Source organism: Limulus polyphemus, unplaced genomic scaffold, assembly GCF_000517525.1.
Source record: "Limulus polyphemus unplaced genomic scaffold, Limulus_polyphemus-2.1.2 Scaffold238, whole genome shotgun sequence".
Lineage (NCBI taxonomy): Eukaryota > Metazoa > Arthropoda > Merostomata > Xiphosura > Limulidae > Limulus > Limulus polyphemus.
This window is the reverse complement of record NW_013665848.1, coordinates 88291-94978: the sequence shown is the minus strand read 5'-3', so window position 1 is coordinate 94978 and position 6688 is coordinate 88291. Positions and strand designations below refer to the sequence as shown.

The window sequence follows — 6688 nt, the reverse complement described above, 5'->3', positions numbered from 1 at the left end:
GCCGTTTGGCGTTATAATATATAGGTCAATTTTACTATTCGTTGGTAAGGAGTAGCCCAAGAGTTGGCGATGAGTGGTGTTGACTAGCTACCTTCCCTCTAGTTTATCTTATCACTTCAAAACTAAGGACAGCTGGCGCAGAAAGACCTCGAGTAATTTCTCCTCGAAATTCAAAGCAAACAAACAAATTTTCTTTTTTCTGATTTATATATTTAACTTACTTTTATTAAAAAATCTTATTAATTAAGCTGAGCAGGAAACATTCATTATTTTTTATGTATTAAAGTAAACGCGTCCTTACGATTAAGTTTCAGTATTCTTGTTTGTTTCTGTTGAATTGTAAAGTTTAAGATTAGCTCAGTACGAGCTAAAATATCAGTGGTATGTTGGATAACTGTATTTCAATATAGTTTGTTTTTTGTAGTATTATAAAACATGTATTGTCATGTCCTGTTAAGTGCTTTATTGTGAAAACGGGACTGGAGTTTTTCTGTCAAAAATACAGTCATAAGCCTGAGTTGGAAAGACGCGTCATGTGACGTCGTTCATTTTACATGCAGCTATTGCCGGGTGACTGGTATAAAAATATCCCAGCTGCAACTTAAACTGTTTACTGAGGTGAGCAGCAAGAAGTACAGAGTGAAGGATATAGCTTCCGTCATATGTTTGTGAAATAAGCAGACTAGCTCACGTAAAAGTGTTTCGCTTGACAACCAAACCATAGTAAGTACAGAATTCATTGAAATATAAATTCTAAAATATCAACATTTGATTAGTTTTACCAAAAGCTAAACACATTTGTTTAACTAGTTTACCGAAAAGTAACTTACATAGTGTAAGAACCGTCACGAAATTAGGATTAAAGTTTAAACTTATAAACTGAGAAAAGAATAAATTGTAAAAAGGCTATAATTTAAAATGTGTATATAAATTTATTAAACAGCTAATATCTACATATTACCTAAGTTTTTACTTAAATACTGTCAATACATATGTATACATATTGTGCTCTACTTATAGATATATAGAAATATATATATTTATATGTATCTGATATTCTTTCTCCTTCAAAGAACTGTGCCTTCCGATGACTCACCGGTAAATCTGGAGGCTTATAACGCTTTAATTCAGCTTTTGATACCTGCGGTGGGCATTTGTAGAACTTTGTGCTTAACAACAAACTAACAAACTTAGCAAAACTGTAAAAAATAACAAATAACAGTTTAGAAAGGAGAATCAATTCTTCTTAATCATTGTTATTCTTTATTTCCTAATATATGGTAGTATATATGAAGGGCATGGTGTGGATTATTAGATCCTTCACGTAGCATTGCACCAAAACTAAGCAGTAACACATGCTGGCAAGACTAAAGGTGAATCATCTCTATTTCTGATAGCAATTGGATACTCAGACCAAAAAGGAATACTACAGATTTACTTGCACGAACTTCCCATACCAAACTATTAAAATACTCAAGTAATGTTTATCCACACTGGAATGAAAGTTCTAAAGGTACAATTCTTTTTTCTTTCTTTTTTCTCTTTTACTTTCCCATAATTCAGCTTAAAGGTGATGGGAAAAGTTTTATTTAATAATACACAAATATAGTTACTTATAGATCTGGAACCTGAGAAACTCAATCCGGGAAAATAGCACACGTAAAAATGGTTGAAATATGCTCGTGATGAAGTAGTAGTGACTTCACGCCTCTGTTTTATATTTCCAATTCGTTTTACTAATTTAATAAAGAACATTTCTATATTGTAATGTTATTACTGGGGTTAATGGTAAACCGACAAGCAACGATTTATAAGTACAATCAAGTGATTTTATTTTTGGGAACATACTAAATGTTCGGACAGAACCTGAAAAAAGACAGGCCAACACCCTGTCGAAACATGTGATATGTTCTCCAAAATAAAATCACTACTTTATTTTGCTTATAAATCGTTGTTTGTCAGTTTACTAGTATATTAGCATAAGGTGCTTCCACACACAAGTATTATTTGGGTTATACAGGAAATAATATAGACTTATGTCACTTATGATAAATCATTTGAATTTTCGTAAAGTATATGAGATTTGATGTTATTTTTCATAAATAGCTAAGGTATATGAAAAATATTTTAAAACAGAAGAAACTTCTAAGCTACACTAAGACTATCAGGAGCTAAAGACACTCTCTGTGTTTATACATACAAAGCGTTTCAAAACTAACACCTACGATGCCATTTAAGCCTTTGAAAGACATATGGTGACCTTTATTAAGCCCATTAGTAATAATGAAGCACCTTAGCTGTGTGGTACGTCAAGGTCTTTTAGCCAACAGTTAACCAAATTAGGTACCACAATAACAAGGGGCACTAAGCAATGTGTGCGGAGTTTGAATAAGTAAAGCTGAACCGAAGAAATGAAACCGATATAATTATTTCATTTCGAAACGAAAAATACTACTAGTAAATAAGCAACAGCAAGTGATCCGATTGTGTCTTTTTTAAAGATGGCCGGCTTCTGTGGTTTGTAACAATTTCACAGAACTAACACTAGAGCACTATATTCAAGTTGAAGCTTTGATAAGACTTCCCAGCATACCACGTCACCTACGTCAGAAAAACAGAAAGCAGAGTTATATGTGCCCTAACGTTGCGTATGACCAATACACCAGACATCATTAAAAGATAATAATCAGAGACAGAAACACCTGAACAAATCCCTGTCCTGAATGGCCGCCAAAGAGTAGGATTAAACATACTTCATAGCTGTACATCCTGTTCACAGTAATACTAGCTAAGAGCAGCTGACCTTTACTAAATGTTTGGAAAAATTATCTGAGTAAAGATATGTTCATTTTCTATAATATAAAAAGGTTACAGCTATAGTATTTGCATACCACGGCCGTACATTTAAGCCTAAATATAACTGTAAACTTAAACCACGTTCCCCAAAATATAAAAAAGCACATTGGTAAAATGCGATTTCCTTTTTCTGTGGAACAATGAAAGACCATACAACAGTTTTGATAACACGGATCTCTGGCTAGAAGCTGATCATAAGAATCCAAACTGGGTCTCATATTGAAATCTTTTGAGTAAGTAATCAGAAGTCACTGGATTTCATTTATTATTGAAAAGAAATACTGCACTTCTAATTAAATATATACATATCACAGCAACATTAAGCCTAAACTCAGAACTTTTAATTTATACATCCAGTTGTAAACATTTTCCAACGTTTAACAAACATTATATACTAGAATTTTACCTTTATCTTCTCCAACTGGTTTAAAAAAAAGGAGAAAATAAAATGCCCTATATGATATTCACACTGAATAGATTCAAAATCTAATTTTTTCTATATTACATAACATACACTAAAATCTGAACAACTAATATTTATTACTATCACAATTATTGTGAAATGGGACTTACGTTTCCACATAATTAACATTTAAAAGGGTACAGTTATATTCTTATTATCAACTGACAAGATGAACACACTAAAGAAGGACTTTATCTCTACAGACATTCTGCCTAGAAATTTGAGTAATATAACTTACACATAGATTATACTACATTATCATGGATTTAAATCCTACATTATCTTCTTCATTATCATGGATTTAAATCCTACATTATCTTCTTCATTATCATGCATTTAAATACTACATTACCTTCTTCATTATTATTGATTTAAATTACATTACCTTCTTCATTATTATTGATTTAAATACTACATTACCTTCTTCATTATTATTGATTTAAATACTACATTATCTTCTTCATTATCATGGATTTAAATACTACATTACCTTCATTATCATGGATTTAAATACTACATTACCTTCATTATCATGGATTTAAATGCTACATTACCTTCATTATCATGGATTTAAATACTACATTACCTTCTTCATTATCATAAATTTAAATACTACATTACCTTCATTATCATGGATCTAAATACTACGTTATCTTCTTCATTATCATGGATTTATATACTACATTACCTTCATTATCATGGATTTAAATGCTACGTTATCTTCTTCATTATCACAGAATTTCAAATGAGGCGATGGAAATTTTGTTTAGAAAGCGTACTGAAGAGTATTGTATATTCAACACAAAATAACAGATCTCCATCACTCTTACAACATCACTTTTATTCTAAATGAATATAACAACTATTTCTAAGTGTGATGCTTATATTAAAAACAGAACATCAAAGGAGATATTTAGTTTTTATTTTACATCATATGCCCTCAAATACGAGTGATAGATAGATATATCATTTCAACGTGGACAAATAGCTTGACCAGGCTGTGAATCCGAAGGATTTTGTTTCGTTTCGTGTTGCCTCAAAAATTCTCTCTCTTCACTTTGTGACCTGGGTGCACTAAAAGTGTCTTTTCTCCCTTCTAGTCTATCAGTTGGAAATCAAGGGTAGCTAAGCACAGATACCACTTGCGAAGTTTTACGCGAAACTTCTAAGTAAACAAACTATATATTAAATTATGATTATATAGCACAAAGTCCTCTAAAACATCATCAAAAATGGACCACCTTTTATTTATAATAAACGTAATACATCTGCAGACCGAAAACAATTTGAAAAAATAGTGCTTTATCAATGGTTATACGTTAAGAAATTTTGTCGTAAGAAGTTTCTGAATGGCACAGTGGACCATCTATTAGGTTGTTTATTGTTTATAAACAATATTGTTTATGGTAAATATCCCCCATTTGCAAATTACATCTATTAAATCACAACGTTATGTTTCCTCCACATAAGCATATTATAAAAATACAATTTCTACTTCCTATTACCAAATTTCTAAAGGTCTGTTTGTATGTTGTTAAGCACAAAGCCAAACGATGGGCTATTTGAAATGTGCCCACCACGAGTAACATAGCCCGGTTTTTAGCGTTATAAGCTTTCACACTTACGACGGAACCACTGGCGGTGGGTGGGGCAATTTGAAGAGGAAGTTACATACTCTACTCTTTGTGATAGTATTGAAACTTTAGTGATGTAAGGAATAATTCCTTCTTTGAATATGCATCACTTTCGGTCTGATTATACATACGTTTTCTGTGCTTCCAAGAATTTTCTGTGAGATTTCAGAGAGAAGAAATTGTTTAAAATTACTGTGGACTGGACAAAGAATTGTATTGGGATTATTGATATATAAAATTAACTATATTGATCAAAATCATTATGAGACAACAAGTACACAGGATGAATAAGACAAAATTTGGGACGTAGGACTTAATATAACAAACAAAATCCTTTTTGATCTGTTAATACGCATGTTGTGGCTATGAGATGTTCAAATGTGTCTTTAAAAATTCAGAGTTTGACGAAAGAGATAACAATGGTGTGGTGGTATAAAGGATATCTTTGTCACCAGAGTTTCATTTTGTAATAATTTCAGTGTTTTAGGGGTTGTTATGTTTTGACTATTCTAATTTTGTTTTGTAATAAAATTTCTAAAAGCCTATGAGTCACCTTCCTCTATTTGCCTAAATGAGGCTACGACAACACAGCCCAACCGGCTTAACAAGTGTCTGGTATTAAGTGATGGCCTCGTTTGTAATGACTAAAGTGTTGATAAAGTAGTTAACCCATGATCTTGGCTAAAAATCTCAAATGAGCGTGAATGTAAGTTAGTGTTTGGCCACATCAGGTTTTATCGTAACCGTAACTATGGTTAGATATAATGGGACACAATGACGGCACTGGTACAAAGGTTTTCAAACATTTCAGGCTGACGATTACACTGGTACAAAGGTTTTCAAACATTTCAGGCTGACGATTACACTGGTACAAAGGTTTTCAAACATTTCAGGCTGACGATTATCATGTTATTTCTTTAAAACTAGCTCCTCCTCTTCCCTATCTTTACGATACTCGCAATTAATATATTAGAAATGTCCATTGTTTTATCCAATTATTAAAAAAATGTGTGACACTTTTCTCATGCAACTAACGAGCTGCTATGCTTGAATTATATTACTGAAAAAATTAAATTTTAAAATGACTTATCAAAGTTGAACTATAATTTTACTTGGGGGACCTAAACATTCAGCTAAAAACAGAAATAGTAAATAATAAGCATATGAGCAAATAATTGATATATTCGTTTCCTAATACCAGCAGTAATAGAAAACTGTGAAATTACCGATACCAGTTACAAAACTGTAGACCTAGTTTGAAGTAGTTTTCAAAAATTGGCACTAGACTTCGTAGCGGCCCGGCATGGCCAGGTGGTTAAAGCGCTCGACTCGCAATCTGAGGGTCACGGGTTCGAATCCCCGTCATACCAAACATGCTCTCCCTTTCAGCTGTGGGGGCGTTATATAGTGACGATCAATCCCACTATTCGTTGGTAAAAGAATAGCCCAAGAGTTGGCGGTGGGTGGTGATGACTAGCTGCTTTCCCTCTAGTCTTACACTGCTAAATTAGGGACGGCTTGCGCAGATAACCCTCGTGTAGCTTTGCGCGAAATTCAAAAAAACAAACAGACTTCGTAGCTTCAATAAACAAGACAAAGGCTTTTATCCTATTAGTTTAAATTGAATTATTAGTTAGCTTTTATCGAGCTTTTTATTAAAATCACTGATGTTCGAATTACATTGTAGGAAGAACAACTACATATTGAGATAACGTTTCGATGCCCTTACACAAAG

At 32.7% G+C, this 6688-nt stretch overlaps 1 protein-coding gene across 1 annotated transcript in view; it reads left to right on the top strand.

The window, feature by feature from the left end:
- The first annotated feature begins 593 nt into the window (after positions 1-593).
- LOC106478650 (normal mucosa of esophagus-specific gene 1 protein-like) overlaps positions 594-6688 on the top strand; it is a 30313-nt gene continuing 24218 nt past the window's right edge. Inside the window, exon 1 of the mRNA XM_013939207.2 lies at positions 594-723. The gene's annotated coding sequence lies outside the window, so the exon portion shown is untranslated. The remainder of the gene's footprint in view (positions 724-6688) is intronic.